Source organism: Muntiacus reevesi, chromosome 4, assembly GCF_963930625.1.
Source record: "Muntiacus reevesi chromosome 4, mMunRee1.1, whole genome shotgun sequence".
Lineage (NCBI taxonomy): Eukaryota > Metazoa > Chordata > Mammalia > Artiodactyla > Cervidae > Muntiacus > Muntiacus reevesi.
In genome coordinates this window covers 77281532-77301803 of record NC_089252.1, presented here as the reverse complement: position 1 = coordinate 77301803, position 20272 = coordinate 77281532, and positions in this window count along the sequence as shown.

Sequence of the window (20272 nt, the reverse complement as noted above, 5' to 3'; positions counted from 1 at the left end):
CATTTTGTATCAGAGGAGGCAGCTTCTACTTAGTTCTTATAAGGCAGCTCTGGACAAGCATCAGCCCCTGCTTGCCTCTCCCTGTGACCACACCTCAGACCCCTGGAGACTGTTGCTGGTTTTTCTCCCATCAAAATGGTGGCCACTCAACAAGGCCAATGTGTCTGGTTGCAGGCTCTTGCTTCTCAATCAACTTATGAAGGGGCTTACCAATATTACAAATTCTCAGTTTCCACCTCCCCAAATGCTGATTAATTATGCCTCTGGTGGAACCATGGATCATGTCTCTTTTCACAAAACAACTGGGAGATTCAAACTCAGGTGTTCTACACTTTTAAAAACAAAACACTGACTTAAGGATCAGCCCAACTCAGCATTCTAACTTCTTTCTTTCAAGAGTCATTTCAGGGTAAAATCCACAGCAGAAAATGAGGTTACCCCCTACCTAAGGTGTTTTTTTTTCCTTTTTATGGAGGGGATTTTTGTGGGGTCAAGATGAAGATTAATACTGGATTAAGTTCTTTAGTAAGATCATTCTATGGACCCACAGATTTTCATTTTCCTCTCTCAAGGGCACAGATCTTGTAGGGGTAACAGTAATCTCCACAGTAAGAACTGAGGAAGCTTTTTAGATTCATAGAGCATTTTCTAAGAAGTCATCTCATTTGGTGGCAGCTCCAACCTGAGCCATCCTAGGACATTCAAATACAGAAGTCATCTCTTTCATGTCTCCTCGCCCCTTCTGATCCCAAAGAGCCACTAAAACCAGCTGATGAGCAGACGGCATCAAGAATTCACCTAAGGGACTTCCCTGGTGGCACAGCTGATGGGAATCCGCCTGCCAGTGCAGGGGACCCAGGTTCAGTCCCTGCTCTGGGAAGGTTCCACATGCCACAGAGTAACTAAGCCACAACTACTGAAGCCCACACACCTAGAGCCTGTGTCTCACAAGAGAAGCCACTGCAGTCAGAAGCCTGCACACTGCAATGAAGAGTAACCCTGCTTACCACAACTACAGAAAGTCCACGTGCAGCAACGAAGACCCGGCACAACCAAAAATACATAAATAAAACTTTTTAAAATAAAATTTTAATCTTTTAAAATAAAAACTAAAGAATTCACCCAGAATTTTAATGATTCAGAATTTAGCCATTACTACACAAAGCCAAGCAGAAAAGCTCAATTCTAGTCAAAGTGAACTGCTTTCATGAAGATGGTGGTGGTCATAGAGCACCTAAAAAAACTTTAATTGTGCACATAAAATGTACCATCCTAACCATTTTTAAGTGCACAGTTGAGCGGCATTAACTACATTCCACACTGTATAACCACGACTATCATCCACAGATGACAGTGGATTTTTTCTTCATCCTCAGCAGAAACTTTGTACTTGTTAAGCAATAACTTCCCAATCCCTGTCCCCCACAGTACCTGGCAACCACCATTCAGTTTTTGGTCTCTATGAATCTGACTACTCTAGAGATCTCATATAAGTAGAATCATACAGTATCTGTCATTTTGTGACTGGCTTATTTCAGTTATATTGTAGGGTCTTCAAGGTTCACCTGTATTATAGCATCTGGTAGAATTACCTTCCTTTTTAAGACTGAACAGTATTCCTTTGTATGTTTACATCATGGACACTCAGGCTGCTCCCACCTTCTGGCTATAGTGAGTCATGCTCTGGTGAACATGGGTGGACAAATACCTCCTCAAGATCCCACTGTCAATTCTTTGGGGGTATATACCCAGCAGTGAACTTGCTGGATCACACAGTAATTCTATGCTTGATGCTTTAAGGAACTGCCATATGATTTTCCACGGCAACTGCACATTCCCACCAGCAGTGCACAGCGTTCCAGTGTCTCCACATTCTTGCCAGCATTTGTTTTCCGTTTACACAGTACTTTACAGCTTACAAATTGTTACTAGCTCCACGTGACAAATGTTTTCTAAAGGCTCAGGGAGGTGAAATAACTTGCCCAGGATCACACAGTAAGAAGCCAGGCCGGAGCCTCCTAACTCCTGGTGCCATACTGTCCCCTTGCCATATGGCAGCACATAAGCACTGGTTCTAAACTCAACCTTACTCTTTCCAGATGGAGGTTCTGCCCCCCGATCTACAGAACTCTCACCACTCAACTCATTTGTCCATTCAGTGAACATTCACTGAGCATCTACTAGGAGCCAGGCCCTGCCCCAGTCCCCCTCAACAGCCCATAAAAATAAACCTGGATCCACCCACAAAACCCCCTCAGGAGCCAAGACTGCCCAACAAAGGAATTCTACCCCACAGGGCCTGGCAGCTGCGATAACATTGTTCCTGGCTTATCAGCAGGCTGGTACATGGAGACCAGCGGTGCCCATGACAGGAATTGAGGATGGAGTGGAAGAGAATGGTCTTGACACAAATAAGAAACTGGCCCAAGTGGGAGGTTCCTGGAACACTGCACCCAAGCACCTTCCTCTCCCTGGGAGCCAGGGAAACCAGCACATCCCTTCAGGCCCAAATCATGGGCTCCTAACTGCAGTGACAGAAAAAGAACTAGGGTCTTTCAAAGCCTCCTAAATGCCAAGGATGAAGAGAGATGCTTTCACAGGTGCTTTCCCACCTAAATCCTTCAGCAGCCCCATAAGGTAGATATTGTTCTCCTTACAGATGGAGAAGCAGGGGCTTCAGAGAGGGTAAGTGACTTACCCAAAGCCACACAAGCTCAAGTATAGCAGAGGCAGGATTTGAACAAGACCTGTTGGTACCAAAGTCCTAATGTAGACCACCAACAATCCTGTGCATTACTATGTGTCATTATAAGAATCTGGGGGAAGAGAGAGTGATGTGATTTTCTGACCTGGCTACAAAATGGCTCCATCCTCATAAACCTGGCTACCCAAATCAACCAAACAGGAAAGTCATGAACAAAGTTGTGAAACTCTGATGCTGGCAATTCTCTGGCCTTCAGAAGGTCTCTCTTCAACCTTCCCTATTCTCCCGGAGTGATGATAATCCGAACCTCTATCTCCTTGACAATAGAAAAGCCACACTTCAACAGATGTCCTTCCCAGGTCTTTCTGGAAGTTCCCAAGGATCACCCTCATCGCACTAGTCCATGAAGGGTGTGCAGCCACTTGGCACTCTGGCTGGATGCCCTTGGCTCCTCCCTTTAATCTCCTCTGGGTCTCGGCTCCCCATCCCTCCCCGTCCCCTTGACTTTATCAAGGCCCCTCCTTTAAGAGAACCAGGCTATCTCACTTAACAAAATTCAGCTGCAAAAACTATGGAACACAATGGAAAACTTAACCTGGAAACAGGTCACATCACAGCTGCTGGGTTCCCTCAGTCCTGACTCTCCAGGGAACCCCAAACTCACCAACTCCTGTGATAGACCCTGGCCTGCCACTGTCTTACAAGGGCCTGGCCACATCCCCCAGTCAGGGGCTTCAGTGGGCAGGCACTGGGCTGCATCCTCAGCTCCCTCCGGACTCACTTCCTGGCCCGGGAGCAGCCCTGCTCAAGGCCCAGAGGGGGCCCCTTATGGAAAGGCCCTGGGCAGAAGGGAGCTGCCCAGCCCCAGGGCATGCCTCACCCTCCGAGGCCCACGTCCAGGGACCGGTCCACGCAAGGTCTCCTTGCCTGAACTTGGGTCAACTCTGACGGGCCCCCTGGCTCCCCACGGAATCCGCTGAGGCCTTTGCTGTGACTGCCCCGCAGCTCAAGTTCCCTCCCTGCGGGCCTGCACCTCTGCTCCCTCACAGAACGGGGTCCAAGACACCCCCACCCCATTGCCTTCCCGCCTGTAGATTCCTCCTCAGGCTTCCTCCCAGGAAACCGGCCCAAAGCAGGCTCCATACCACGTCCTCCCCATCAGGGCCCCCAGCCCCTGCGGTCCCTGGAGATGGCAGGCTGCACCCCTCTCCTCACTCTCACTTACTGGGGGCGCCGAGGTGGGGATGGGGCCTCCTCACCCCCAACTCTAAACCTAGAGGCCTGGATTCACCTTGTGTCCATCCATGCTCACTCCTGGGTGACTTCACACCGCTTCTTGACCACTAACCATCTCCAAAAGTGCTCTCTTCCTCTGAGCTCCAGGCTCCTCTCCAGGATCTCCACTCGGCTGTAACAGACTCTCAAACTGACCCCTTGACTTCTGTGCCCCTGACCTCCGACTCCCCTCTTGTCCCCATATCTGCGTGCAGGTCAGCACATCACATCCACTGTCTGGGTCACGTCACAGTCTGACCCCTTGCTCCCACTGTGTCTGAGCCCCCACCCTCTTTCCCCTGGGTCATCACAGGACCATCTCCCTGGTCTTCCTGCTGCTCCCCTCACTCCCCAGGAGCCTGTGTTCCACAGAACCCTCAGACTGATCCTTCTATAAATGCACGTCCCACAGTGGCCCTCCTCTGTTCAACAACCCCCTGGCTACCATCTCACAGGTCCTGAAAGTCAAGCCTCTGCACAGCCAGTGAGGAGCACCCTGCACTCCTCCTATCCTCTTGCCCTGGTCCCCGCTATCCCCCATTCCAGTACCCTCATTACTCCAAAGCCACACCAAGCACACTCCTACCTCAGGACCTTTGCAATGGCTGTGCCCTCTGCCTGGAATTCCAGACCCCACAACTCATTCCCCCCCTCTTTTAGACCTTTGCTCAAATGTCACCTTCCCAATGAGGCCATCCCTGACCCACTCCCTAAAACTGGACACCCCCACACCAACTCCACCAGCTCTCCAGCTATACAGTCCTACTTCCTGCTCTTGTCTTTCTTCACTGCACTTATCACAACCCAACACTTTAACTATCTTACTGTTTTATTTAATATCTCATCACCCTATAGTCAGGATACAAGACCCCTCAGGGCATATTTTTGTCTGTTTCATTCCCTGATGCATGCTGAGCACCCTGAACAGGGCCTGGCAAGTAGGTGGTGCTCCTGGCCAGGTGCTCCATAAATATGTGATGGATGAATGAATGCACAGTCAACATTATCGTGCCATGATTTCATCAGCCCATTGTTCTGGACTTCTGATATTATTCAGATGAGTTTTTTTCATCTATGGAACAAAAGAAAGAAAAGAAAGAAATGAGACTACTAGTAATTTTTTAAGTATCAGATTGTAGACTTTCACACTTTGAAAAACAGGAACCCAGTCTCAGAATGTCTCTTTACAAGGACAGCAGGAGGAAATTCACCGTGCCCTAAGGGGTAAATGCTCAGCTAAGGATGCTTCCCCAGGAGCTGGGAAAAAGGAAAGCCCTGTCCCCACAGCGTCGTAACACTGACGGGTGACAGCTCAAGATCCATCCCACGGCTGCAAAGCACATTTCTCCCGGGGCTCTTGGGTAGGTCCAAGCAGATATGCTGCCTGCATGCTTCCCATCCCAGCAGCTAGAACCGGTTTCTGTGGCCTGGCTGCCAGCCCCTCTGGGTGAAAACCTGGGGGAGGTTTTCCTCCCCAGCTCCTGGCACACAAGGAGGACAGAGCGATCTGTTCCCAGCAGAAGTCCTAGAGGCTAGTCTCCTAACGCTTAAGGCTGCTGCCGCCAGCCATTTCCTCCCTTCCTCTTCTCTTACACCTATGCCATCCATTTGTCTCCACAACCAATTTGGAATTTTAAAATTCTATTCGATCACTTACATTTTCAAACACAAATTCAATTTGCTCTGTGAGGCTGAGGGACAGCCCTGCCCTAGCCCCTGTGACCACAGTGGGGGCTTCCATCATCAAGGCTCCGGGGTCCAACCTGTCGCTCCTTCCACAGCCCCAGTGGGAGGAGGGCAGCTGGTAGGGGTCATCATTGCTGGGGGTGAACACCTGCTGGCATCTCAGAAATCCTCTGGTCCTACCTCCCCACCATACATGTGGGGAAACTGAGGCCAAGGTTAGGGAAGGGTCTTGCCCAGGGTCACGTGGCAGGAAGAGGCAAGCTGGCCCCCAGGATCTCTTCCATGACAGATACGCCCTCACATTTTGCCCTGAGGTCCCCAGACATAAAGTGGCTTCTTCGGGCCAGGCAGGGAGCTGGGAGTAGTATGGGGCATAGGAACTGGGGGAATTGGGAGCAGAGTGGGGCACAGGAATCAGGTACTTTTCACTCATCATTAGTGATAAGCTCTGACCCTGGCAGAGACCTCTGCAGGTGCCAGAGCCATAAGTAACAGCAGACACACCAAGGTGCCTCCCTCAAAGCCAAAGTGGCAGAAATGACTTCTCCTCCACCTCGATGTTGGGCTTCCTATCTTATGTCAGCTGGAGACACTACCCTGAGCAAGGACGGACGTGTAGCCATGACCCCAATCTAATCACCTTCCTCCCCAGGCCAGCCCTTCCCTCCTCAGCTTCTTCTGGCCCAATGGCTTCACCATCCCCACGCCTACCCGCCCCCAGCCACACAAACTGGAAACCTCTAGTTGGCCTCAACTTTGCCTCTCCTCACCCCCAACATCCCCTGCCCATCTCTCCTCCCCCCATCTCCGGACACCTTCCTCGTCCCGCCCCCCCTACCCTCCATCCTGGGACCGGGGCCCTTCTCCCCTGCTCTGCAGCACTAGCCAGTGGCCGTGGGTCTACACCATGTGCAAGCTCTTCGATGACCCCAGGGGTGAGGTGACCAGTCCACCACCAGATCCTAGAAGGGGAACCAAGGGAGCAGACGATCCTGAGCCGCTCAGGCCCTGGAGGAGGCTGCAAAATACTCTGCCCTTCTTCAGTTGAGTTCCCCCCACCCACCCACCTCAGCCTCTTCTCCCTGATCCCCGCCCTCTGCACCGCTACCTCCCTGACACCCCATGGTCTCAGGTGCTCTGGGAAAGGCTCGGCGACCTTCTGGATCTGGGATGTAAAGGGCTTCACTGGCTCTAAGTAAGTGCAGTCGCTCAGTCGTGTCCAATTCTTTGCAACCCTGTGGACTGTAGCCCACCAGGCTCTTCTATCCATGGGATTTTCCAGGCAAGAACACTGGAGTGGGTTGCCATTTCCTTCTCCACTGGCTCTAGGCTTATCCAAATAAAACAGCCACAAGGCCAACAAACCTTTGTGTCACTAATAGTGGCTGTGCCCCACAGCAAAACCTCCTGCTTGTGGGGTCTACCAAGGCTCTGCCTTTTACTCATACTGATCAGAGTCCCTCTTCCCGGGAGGCAAGCTGGAAGAAAGGGAAAAACGGGGAAGGACTGAAAGCTCCTTTCTGCTACACTTCACTAGCTTCTTATTTCAAATCTGTGACTTCCTATCACCCATGGAACAGAGTCTACATTTTCAATCTAGCTCCCCACAACTTTTCTAGCTGTACCCCTCTCACTTTCCCCTGACCCTCCCACATCCCCTGGTTAAGTCCAGACTCTGGACTCAATACCAGTAATGGAGAAATGACTGAAATATTGTTCACGAGCCTTTTGCTCTTATTGATAATCATTTTTATTTCGGCGGGTTTTTTTCTTTTTGTGAATTTTACTTAAATATAACACACACCATAATAATGCAAAAATTTAAAACACAAGGCTCAGTGAATTTTCACAAAGTAAAGGCACCCATGTGACCACCAGTCAGATGAAGGACAGAACAGGACCAGATCCCAAAGCCCTCTCGTGCCTCTTTTCAGTAACCACTCCCCTGACTTGTAACACCAAAGCTGAGTGTACTTGTTACTGAACTTCACGCACTTGAATTCATACAACAGGAAGGTACATTAGTCATCTCAGGCTGCCGTAAAACTAGCGGAGGCTCACACAACAGAAATCTATTTCCCACATTTCCAGAACCTGGGAGTCTAAGATGCAGGCGCCAGCATGGTGGGCTCTGGTGAGGACTCTTTCCATGACACGCAGACGGCCACCTTTTCTGCTGTATATTCACACGGTAGAGAGATATTCACATGGTAGAGACATATTTACATGGTAGAGAAAGAGAGCAAGCTCTCTGGTCTCGTCTTGCCAGGACACTAACCCCATCAGGAGCTCTAGCCTCATGACCTCACTGAATACTAATCACCTCCTCAAGGTCCCACCTCCAAATATCATCACATTAGCATGGCTGGGGCTTTCATGATTTGGACCTCATTTGTGTCTGGCTTCTTCTATTTAATATTACATTTGTAAGAATTATCCCTGGCATCTCAACTTCATCCATCTTTAACACTTCCCGGCATTCCACTGTAGGAATGTACTGTGATGTATTCAACCATTCTCTTCATGGACTCTAAAATTCTTTCCTATTTTTTCCAATTACAAAAAAAAAAATGTAATTTTTAAAAACTCCTTGTACATATGCCTGGATTAACATATTTCCACAGAGTAAACTGATTAGAAACAGAACTATTCCATTTCTCAGACAGGGAAGTGAGGTGCTGGGGCTCAGGGCGGAAACGTGAACACCTCAGTGTTTCAGTGGGTGACCTCTCCAAGGTCACAGTGAGAGGTCTCCCCAAGGTTACAGGGAGGGCGTGGCAGAGGCAGTGCCAACAGTATGCCTCCCTGACCTCCCATACCTGCCCCGAGAGTTCAAACTATCTTTACTTCATTTCACTGAAAATATTCACTTGGACTTGGTTACGCACACAAACTTCGTGGAATCCCAAATCATGCCTCAGGCCAGTTTTCTGATTGACATTTGGAGCTGATGGTGCAGAGAGAAAACACTGCTGTTCCTTTGTTCAGAGAAAATTGGGCAGCCTGATGATACAGCCTCATAACCATCCAGCATTTGTTCAACTTAATGCTTGAGAGTTTCTAAAGCACAAGACTTGGATCCCTGATTAACGGTGGAGATGGGAGAGGCAAACAGACACAGACAGAGATTCTGAAAGTACACTCTTGTTTTTTTTCAAGTTCAGGACAGTGGGGGATTTTTCAGATTTCTCCACTTTTTCCCTTCCCCTCGTACTATCATGGAACACGGGAAACTGAATTTTCAAAGGCTGTTTTTCTAACTAAACATACACCTGTGCCATTACAAAAAACAAGGTTGTTGGTTTTGTTTTTTTTTTTTAATAATAATAATTTGTGCCCCATTTCAGCAATGGTAAAAAGGATAAAATTTTAAGAGAGAGAAAGCCTGAATAAGTACAAATATCAAAACTTGATCACAACTCAAAAGGCTTTCATATTCAGGCTCAGAATTGAGAAACTCACATCTCTGGCAACACACACCCTCCCCCTTTCTCATCTCCAAAGGCTCACTTCCCATCAACAAGTCTAACAGGAAAGGGAACAAAAGGTCTGGCCCAGGACAAATGTTAGCGTTTATTCCAACAGCACCTGGGAAACCTCTTGGAACTCACTGCCACCATTCCTGTCCAGAATCCAGGGTTCCTCTGTTCAGGTAGCTGGGCTGCTGCTCAATTTTCCCCCCATTCACTGGGAAGACACAATTCCAAAGCTTCCAAGGAAAATGAAGCAGTTCCGGGAGCTGTGGAATGGTGCATGCAGACCAAGGTGTCAAGGAGTGTCCTTCGGAAAATGGGGGGAATCGGGGGATGCAAAGAGCCGGCCCCTGGTGATTTTGCCATCCTCCGCCTCCTCGCAAGAGCAAAAGCAAGTATTAATAGATGAACCAAAATCTGGATCTGAACTTTAAACGTGACCCCAGCAGGTTCTGCTATCCTGCTATGGGCTTTAGTTTCTCTGCTTGTGAGGTGAGACTTGGGGCTCGTTCAGGGAAAGGGGAAATGTCCCTCTCTCTCCCTAAAAGTGTATTTTACAGATCAGAGGCAGGAGAGAAATAAAAAAGACTGATCAAGTTGAAGTCTGATTCAGAGCATCTCTGGGACCACAGTGCACAAAGCCTGCTTGATGACGAATCATTTGAATTCCCAAATTCTCAGCTCCCCTGGACCAGCAACAGGCAGCCAGTGCTTCTCCACAGTGATCACACCCCCACATGCCCCTGCCTGTGAGGAACTAATGTGGCAAAAAAAAAGAGTGAGGGCCAGGCACCTCTCACGCATCAGCACAGTGAGTCCTAGCTGCAACCTAGTGAAGTGGGAACTACCGCTATCCCCATTGTAGAGATGAGGAAACTGAGGCCCAGGGAAGGAACTGACTTGGCCAAGTCCTACAGGTGAGAAGTGGCAGAGTATGGGTTTCTCTGACTCTCATAACCTTCTTATTCATAAAATTTATCATCCTTACATCCAATACAATTAACACTGTGATTCCTCCCTCCCTTATCAAGACTCCTTGGTACAGGGTAATGGATCTCCATATCTCTAACCCTGGACTCAGTAAGTATTCATTGAAAGGGTGCATGGACAGATGGGTGGGTGAGTGGGTGAATGATAGGTGAATGGGTTGATGGACAGATGAGTAGATAAATGGATGAGTGGATGGACAGATGGGTCAATGACTGGATGGGTGTGTAGATGGATGAATGGGTACATGGATGGGTGGGTAGATGGATGGGTGGATGGATGGATAGGTAGATGGATGGTTGGGTGGGTAGATGGATGGATAGATGAATGGATAGGTGGGTGGACAGTGGGTAGTTGAGTAGATGGACAGATGGGTGAATGGATGAACAAATGGATGAGCAGGGAGACAGATGGGACGGTAGATGGAAGAATGGATGGGTAGATGGATGGATGGATAGGTATATAGAGGGATGGATGAATGAATAGATGGGTGGTTAGATAGACAGATGAGTGAATGGATGAACAATGCACGGGTAGATGGAAGGATGGATGGACAGATGGATGGATAAATAGATGAATACTTGACCCTGATACAGTAAGAAATCATTGAAGGTTTGAGGGCAGAGGAGTAATGTAAAGTGACATAAAGAAACGTAAGATTCAGCCCCTACCCTCAAGGAGACTTCAAACCAGTTGGAGAGACACGGCATGGACACTTGAAATGTCTCTTACCACTAAGAAGTCACTCCCGCGGAGGTGGCCCATAGTTACAGAGAGCGGATATGACAGGAGGCCGGATGGAAGGGAACCCATGCGAACGAAGTCAGAAAAGGCTGCCTGGAAGAGGGGAGGCTGGAGCTGTATACTGAAGGGTGAGAAGAAGTAGATGGATGGGAAGGGGGAACAAAGGCAGACGCCACAGACCATGCTGCTACATCTACTCCGGGTGTCTGTCTGCCGACAGAACATTCTGCTACATCCTACCAGGAAGTGGATACAGAAAGAAGGGAAGGGTGGGGGAGGAAGGAAAGGAAAATGAGGAAAGAAAGAGGAAGAGAAAAAAGGGTTATGAGGAAGCAAATAAGAGAAGAGGGAGGGAGAAAGACAAGCCTTCTCTAGACTTCTCTGGGGTAACCTGAAGATTCAGCCCTGTCGGCTTCTGACCCGGGTCCCCCAACCCCAGTTCACTGGAGATTCAGCCACGGTGGCTTGCACACCCTCAGTGTGGGGCAATCTTGGCTGATATCATCATGCTGCTATCACTTGCAACAGCTTTCCATCTTCTGTGTTCTCACAGCCCTACACGCCCAGGAGCACAAGCATTATTTTCTCCATAAAAACTTCAAGGCACGAAGGAGCCACTGACGTGAGGTCTGGGTCAGGGGCAGACCAGGACGAGGACTAGCTCCCCAGCTCCTCCCCATTCTCACCCCCGGCAGCGAGGGCCGGCAACCAGGGAGCTGAGAGGGGCACTCACCATGCCGCCCAGCCAGCAGCCTGGGGTCACACCGCTTCCTCTCCGGTTAACCCTGGGCAAGTGATATTTAACTTCCCTGAGCTTTGGTTTCCACATCAGAAAAATGGGGGCTCTACCCCATAGAGATATCACAGTATACCCCTATGATATTATAAGATAAGAGATGATGCTTGGAAAGCCTGAGACCCAGCAGAACTTCGATAAGTGGAAGGTATTACTATCTGCAGTAGTACTGCTTTGATTCATATCAGATTAGGTGATATCTAATCTATTTCTATTGCCTTTTGCCTGATGTCTTCAGAATCTCTCTGAGTGAGAATCCTGGTCTCCTAGTTCCCGGCTGAGAAAAGGTGGGGGTGGGCCACTCTGGGACTTTCTAGGACACCTGCCTCCCTGCCAGGGAAACTGGTCCCCAAGGGGCCCACTGACGCCTGCAGGAGACCAGCCAGCCTGCGCTGGCGACTGGCTCATGCTGTCGGGCTGGGTGGGGCTGGCCTGCGAACTGCGTGATGCATTCTTGGGCCCCCCAAGGTAAAAATAGTTTTGTTTTTCTAGGCTGGGTGGTTACACACTCTTTGGCCTGGCAGCCTGCCCGCTGGAAAGGCAAATGCCAGACTATTTCAGGCTGTAAAAACAAGCCCCTGCCAGGTCCCAGGGTCAAGCCCCCAGATAATGGTAATAATAGTCCACTAGCTAATTCTTTCAGGCCAGAAAAAAAAAAGAGTTCTATGGCTGCATGATTTCTCCTTCTGTTATCCACAATCGTAACAGCCAAAACTACTGCAGACAATGCGTATGATTGTCAAAGCTAGTTCCCCAAACAAAGCAAAACACAGGGAGGTTGCAGTGGGAATCATCACCTTCATCACCTTCCAGCACTTTCCACAGACAAAGCACTGTGATGGTCATGCTGCTTTCATTCTATCATTCTTTCATGGCAGCCCTAGGGGGTAACTATTACAAGTCCCATTTTCTAGAAAAGGAAACTGAGGCTTGGAGAAGAGAAGGAACTTGTCGCAAGGTCATGGAGTGAATAATCGGCAAGGCTGGATTCAGGTCTGCCTGACTTTGAAATTGACACTCCTTCCTCCAGCCTGACTTTCATCGGTGTTCTTTAAGTAAGAAACTGCACTGGGACATTTTCAATGGCTTTCTGGTGCCTCTGAGATAAATTCCAAATTCCTTAGTTCAAGGCTGTAGGAAGTCTGACTCCTCCTACCTTGCAGTCTCCATGTTTCCCCCAAATTCACATGCTGAAATCTGAAACCCCAATGTGATAGTGACTGCAAAGCAATTAGGTCATGAAGATGGAGCCCCCTGATGGGATCAGTCCCCTAACAGGAACCACCAAAGAACCTCTTCTTTCTAGTGAGGACACAGCCAGGAAGAGGGCCTCACTAGGCACCAGATGGGCCAGTGCCTCGATCTTAGACTTCCCAGCTTCCAGAACTGAGAGAAATAAACGCTGGTTGTTTAAGCCACCCGGTCTCTGGCATTCTGTCCTAGCAGCCTGAGTTAAGACACCATCCTACCCTGCCCAGCTCCAGCTCCACCTCCTCCAGGCAGCCTTCCTTGATTTCTCCCAGCCCAGAGCGGGGTGAGCATCTCCTCTCTCACACCTGTCAGAGCCACTGTGTGTGTGTGCCAGGCACCTCTGCAGAGGTGGTCTTTGACAGTTAGAGATATCACATGCCCATATGCTGTCTTCCCAGGGAGAAGGCAGAGAACTGAACACCTACAGCTGAGGGTGGTAGGGGAGGTGGCAGATGAAGTGCAGCCGATCAAGGCCATGGACTGGGGGAGTAGAGGGGTCCTGGGAGTCTTTCCAGGGATGGGGTCACCTGAGTGGACTTTACAGGAAGAATGGAGGTTGATTAGGTAAAACTAGGAGACCATTCTTGGTCAGGTCTCATGACACTCCCTCCGTGACGGGACCTAACATCCTTGTCCCCATCAGCCGCTCTATCAGTCATGTCCCAAGAGGGATACTGGCTCACTCGAATCAGGTTAGGAAGAAGTGTGTGTTCCCATGGGGATGACCACGGTCAGTGTGGTCACCTGGCTAGTTGCTGTGGAGCTGGAACCGCCCACGAGGTTAGAAAGGGTGAGGACAGACAGGGTTTAGAGGAAGCCATGAGCACAGAGTTGGGTAGAAGCCTCAGGAAGGAACAGTGACTTTGTGCCAGGAAGATCCACACCCTAGACCTCACTCTCCTTTCACTGCCTGACCTCCCACTGGTACCTCCCGTCAGCAACTCGGCCAGGGTAAAGGAACCGGCCGGTCTCCCAGGCAGACAGCAGGATGGAGAAAGGTGACTCCAGAAAGGCAGAGAAAGCTGTCCAGTCCAGCCATCCAGCCATTCCTGATGGCCACACTGGGTCCCCTGAACTCACCTCGGCCGGAACTCCCTTGCCCAGCTTCTGAGCCCATCAAGATCCTCTGCCTCCTTTAAGCCACACCCACAGGCTGTATCCTCTGAAAGTCTTTTCTTTTCCTACTCAGAAAGCATCCACCTTTTTAATGCTTGTGTTATACTCTCAGGGATCTTTTTCCCTCCACCCCTTTGAAGGGCAGGAGCTGAGAATGATTTGTCTTTAAAACTCTGAAGGCGAGGGTGGGATGTTTCGAGAGAACAGCATTAAAACATGTATATTATCTATAGTGAAACAGATCACCAGCCCAGGTTGGATGCATGAGACAAGTGCTTGGGCCTGGTGCACTGGGAAGACCCAGAGGGATTGGGTAGAGAGGGAGGTGGGAGGGGGGATCGGGATGGAGAATACATGTAAATCCATGGCTGATTCATGTCAATGTATGACAAAACCCACTACAATATTGTAAAGTAATTAACCTCCAACTAATAAAAATAAATGAAAAAAAAGAAAAAACTCTGAACCTTTGCCTCCTCTAAGTCATAGCCTAGAATACCTCAAAACCCGTGAAAGGTCTGAGATGAGCCTACTTATCAACTCACTAGTGAGCCTGACATTGTCATGGATGCTGCCAGAAGACAGGAGACTCCCGCATCAGACACAGAACTTCATCACTCACAGCAACAGTGCAGCATTTTTGCCCCAGTTTCCTAAGCCCCAGTCCCCACCTGTCGTGCCATGCCAAGTCACTTCAGCCGTGTCTGACTCTTTGTGACCCCATGGACTTTGATTCATCAGGCTCCTCTGTCCATGAGGATTCTCCAGGCAAGAATACTCGAGTGGGTTGCCATTTCTTCCTCCAGGGGATCTTCCTGATCCAGGGATCGAACCTGAGTCTCCCACATTGCAAGCAGATTCTTTACCATCTGAGCCACCAGGGAAGCCCCAGTCCCCACAGGACCACATAAAGAGAACCGTGTGAACACCTGTACACACAGTGGGTTGCATCACAGGAGAACAACACTGAGCTACGGAAACCCAAATGTTTTACAGTGGGCAGTAAGCTCTCTGTTCCAGAGGAAGACTCTCTCTTCTAGCGAGGATGTCTGCTCTACAAACATCCCGGTAAAGACAGTCCAGAAAACAAGACAGATGGGGAAGCGCCGGCCACAGGGAAACACCAGAGGCCCAAGGAGAACCACCCCCCAACAGAACCTAAGAGGCATGCCCTGACTGTGATATGCCCGACCCTGGCGCCACTCTGCCTTCCGGATGGCAGACACCAGGGCCGAGCGCTATCAGAGCCCTGACGTGGTCCCTCCTTGAGGGATACTCTCCAGGAGATAGCAGGACCCATGGTGATATTACTAAGAGAAACTGTGAAGGAGAAACTTACTGGTTCCCCCAAGCCCATGGGACCCTTAGCCATGCATGGGCGTGAGAAAGGGAGGCAGGATCAAGGAGAAGGGAGAGAGCAGGCTGGGTCAGTCCTGCCTCTTACTAGCTGGTGGCTATGGCAAGGCACAGAATTCTCTTCTGAGCCTCATTTTCCCCATCCATAAAAGGGGTATAACAGGAACTAGTTCACATGGTGGTCAGAAGGATGAAATTACTTTATTCCTACGAAGTACTCAGGCCAACACATAAATAATAAGTACTATGTGTGTTAGTGGAACAGAAAAGACAACAGAAATGCAGCCCGAGGAGGAAGCTGGGCACAGGGGCCAGACTGCCTGACTCTGCTCTGGAACAGGGAGCAGAGTCTTAGCTGTGACGTGAAAGGCAGAGAACACCATTATCCACCAATCTCCTTCCCCTGATCAGGGCTCAGATGAATATAACTTCTTACATCACTGACCCTGGTCTCTGACTGCATCTTCATTCATAGATGGGATGTGATGACATCAATGTGGTGGATGGTGGATGGCTCCGGCTCCGTTTCTTGAAACAAATTACTACCCACCGGAAAACAGAAATGAATAAATCCTGTTAGAATCTTTTCAAATGCTAAATAAGCACTGTGCTACTATTGCTATTCTCATTAGGAAATTGACTTGCTCTCTTCAGCAGCCAACCTTTCAGGACCAAATCATTGGAAGATCATAATGGCATGAAGGAAAACATCCATTGCCACAAACTGAGCATACTAACAAGCTAACCAGGCCCAGAGCTGGGGCTTTGCACACTGTCTGACACTCACCATAATGCCCAGGACGGCCAAATCATCATTATCCCCAGGTGACAGATCACAAAGCTAAAGCTCATGGAGGTGAAGCAACTTGAACTCCAGTTCTAAGCTCAGATGGGAAGCCAGGCTGACCAGACACCACCACACTGCATTATGCTGCTACAAGGAGCTTTGGGGATCACCTCTCCCCGCGCTTCTGACCTACAGAACAGCAGACGTCGCGCAGATTGGCAATGCCACCTGCTGAGCTGGAGAAGTGCCGGCAACCAAAACTCTTAACTCTGGGTCCAGACTTCTGTCCACCACCCTCCCTTCATTCTCTGTCCTCTGATAGCTTCATCGGTTAAGTTGTGAGAAATAAACAGAAAACAACATAAAAGGCAGAGAAAATTAAGAAGGTCAGGTGGAGCAGGAACCACAGTAGTGTGGCTGGAAAGGCGATTTCCAATTCAGTGAAGTCCAAGAATTTCATGGTCGATCTGAGCAGGGATGTCCGCCAGGGGGCGGTATGAACCTGTTCCGTGATAAGCGCCTTCCTCCAAAGTTACAGGCATGTCCACAACTTAACAAGTGTTTCCCAAGGATGGGGTCCCTGTGAGTACCACTGGGACAGATGAAGTAACTATAAAAGGCACACAGATGAACTCGTTAAAAAATGTAATAATTATGCATCTTCTAAGAAAATTTTGCTCTCTTTTAAATACACTTGACAAAGGAAGAATTTGCTTTCTGTCTGAAGCATCGATATTTTCTTAGATTAGAAAGTGAGAGGTTCTTTGGTTCTTTAGCTCCCAAAATACAGCTTCTAAAAGAAGAAAGTGAAGAATCAGATTACATCATAAGTTCTTCTGCTTCTGTTAATGCTAAGTGTCTGCTGCTGATCGGGATGTCCAGCTGGAGGTTCTTAGCAGGTCATGGAGCCCCATGGCTGCTGCCAGCCAGAAAGTACTCAAGACCAGCGACTCTGCAAGGTGAGAGGGATGGGGAGCCCACGTGGGTGCTCTGCAGCTTCTAGAAAATGACACTAGGCAGAGGCATGAAGGAAAACACATCTTCCAAGAGCCGCACATTGTTCTTGGCAATTTCAGGTCATGAAATGCTTGTCCCTTGAGAGCAGGCCACCATGTCACACAACTCCTGGGTCACGATTTCCCATCACAGTCTTCATGAACTGAGGTGTCCCTTTGCCCTGGAGTTGTGTAAAGCCCAGCCATATTTGGCGGCCCTGATTATAAGCATTCATTCATCCATACATTCATTCATTAAACAGTATTTCTGAGAAACTGCTTTTTGTCAGATGCTATGGTTGGTCCTGCTTTTAAAAAACATAGAGCCAGAAGTGCTAAGTGTCAGGGGTGAGAGCATGCGGGAAAGAGGGGGCACAATTTTGAATTGAGTTAATGCATCCCATTTTGAGAAACCAAACTTTCCCATTTCACAGATAAGGAAACTGAGATCTTCAGAAGCAATTTGCACAGTGACAATGACACACCCAGAAAACAGCAGAGGCTGGTTATTGCCCAAGCACCCTGGCTCCTCCCTACGCTGTGGCCTCTGACCCAGGCTGCCCTCCCCTGACCCACAATGTCTCTAACCTGCTGGAAAAAGCCAAGGTCAATGCTCCCACCTCACAGAAAAGCAAATTAAAGCACTCAGTAGACAACCTGGACAGGTCATCAAGATCAGCATCCATCCAACTCCAAAACATTTCTCAAGAAAGACATCTTCCAGTTCCTAGAGGTCTTTTCTGGATGTGAAGCATAAAAACACTGAATTTGGATTCTCCCTGGCATCTAGCACCTGCAGATCCACCTTTACAAATGCCTCCCCTAAGAAGCGCCCCACACATGCAGATCCCTGCCACCTACACGTCTCCTCTCCCCACTCCTTCTCTGAAAGATTTTCTGCTCCACATTCAACTGAGAAAATCCTTCTGTGTCAATGCCCTGGACCATTTATTGTCAAAAGGGTGAGACGCTAACTGCAAGCACTTCAGTTTGGGTGCATTTCAGTTGCTACAACAGGAAGAGGAAAAAAGGAAGAGGAAGAAAGATGAATGAGAAAAAGGTACTAGAGGGGAGGGAAGATGATGAAGATGAAGGAAAGGAGGAGGTGAAGGAAGAGGGGGAACACAGGAAGAGGAGCAAGAGAAGCAAGAGGGAGTGGAGAGAAAGGATGTCCTGCTAATAAAGACCACAGTCATCTCTCAATCTCCCATCCTAAGGATCCAGAACAGCTAGATATGACCATGTCTAGCAATGTCCATTGAAATAGGAGGCTTTTCACTCTGCAGTTTCCATCCCTCAAGACTTGGCCTGAAATTGAAGTTTAATGCAACTTCTACAACATCCCCCAATTAAAAGGAAAGCCTTTTGACTTAGAGACAAATTTTAGCTAAGAAGCAAAAACAAAAAAAGAATCTTATTCTCAAAGAATGTCAGAAAAAGGGCAAGACCACAGAGATCTCTATGGGAATCTCAGATTCCGAACCCATGCACACCTTTCCATTAAATACCTCCCCCCAAAACCCCCAAACACCTGCTTTCTTTACTTAAAATCTCTAAACAGATTATATATTATTACTAAAAATAAACCAAGGCTATGGCAAGTTTAGATCAAAATTATTTTTCCCTAAAAGGTAAATTGAACCTTAATTTTATTCACATGCTACCAATCTGCTTGCTTGCCCCAGCTTTCCTCTCTTAGGTCAATAGTGGCAGCTAAAACATCACCAAGATTCATTTCAACATCAAGGCTGTTGCATGCCACTTTTTTATGTTGACAAAAAAAGGGGAAATAATGTACAACAAATGCTGACTTGTTTCCAGAAAATGAGAGAGAATATTTATCTTACCACCCAAAGTCATTTGAGGTGGATATATGTTGTCTTTGCTACTAAGTCGAGGTTGAGTTCCAGTAATACCTCTGGGAGATCTGACAAAGAATGAATGCTGCTGAGAAAGGGATTCCTTACAGAGTTTCAAATGTGCTCTTCAGCCACAATATCAGAAAACATGTGTTCAGTTGGCCCTTCATATCTACAAGTTTTGCATCCACAGATTCAACCAACCAAAGATCAAAAGAAAAATTTCAATTCTAGAAAGTTCCAAAAAGCAAAACTTGAATTTGTCACACACTAGCAACTCTTCTCATAGCTTTTACATTGTATTAGATACTGTAACTAAGCTAGAGATGATTAAAAAGATGAGTTACAGGAGGATGTGCATATGTTATATGCAAATATTATGCCATTTTATATAAGGGACTTGAGCATCTGTGCATTTTGGTATCGGTCAGGGATCCTAGAATGAGCCCCTTGGAGGTATTGAGTCACAAATGTATAAACTGAAATTCAAGTTTGAAAAAGTCTTTCCCTAGGTAGTCCAAAAATAGGCTGACTGTGACTTTCATTAATTTCATCGAGGTTAATCCTTTTGGCAAAAAATTAATCTTGATGTTCTGGGATTAGGGCTCAAATCTTCACACAAAAAGGTAAGAGATAACCTGATGTTTTAACAAACTCTTTTTCACCAACTGGCTACCTGGACAGCCAGACTGAAGCTGCCCTCACAGAATTTTCCACTCACATACTGGGCAGTGTTTAAACATCCTAAAAGACAAACTTCCCTTGGATTTTTGTCCCAAATGCTGATCTTGAAACTAGCACTGCTGAAATGGCATTAACAGACACCAAATTTTATTTATTTTTTCTAGATAAGCTCATTACCTCAAAGAATTCTGGCAATGCTTCAGAGAGACTGCCAATGTAAGGGGTGTCTCCAGCGCTAAGGACGCATAGCACAGCATGCATAAACAAGCAACAAGAACAATTTCCCTTTACTGGTTATGAATTAACCTGAATGCTATTTCCTCTATGAAGTCCTCTTTTCAACCTTTAACCATTAAAATTAGACAAAACAATACCCTGGAATTTATTTGTAATTTTTTTCTCCAAATTAAGAAACACTGGCAACACTCAGGATTCATGGTTTTCATGATTCTCTTCAACAACATTAAGTTCTTGTCATTCTCTGTTTACATTTTTAAAAAACTATTTCAGTTATTTATAAACTAGGTAAATTCCTGATTCTATATTCTAGCACAATAGC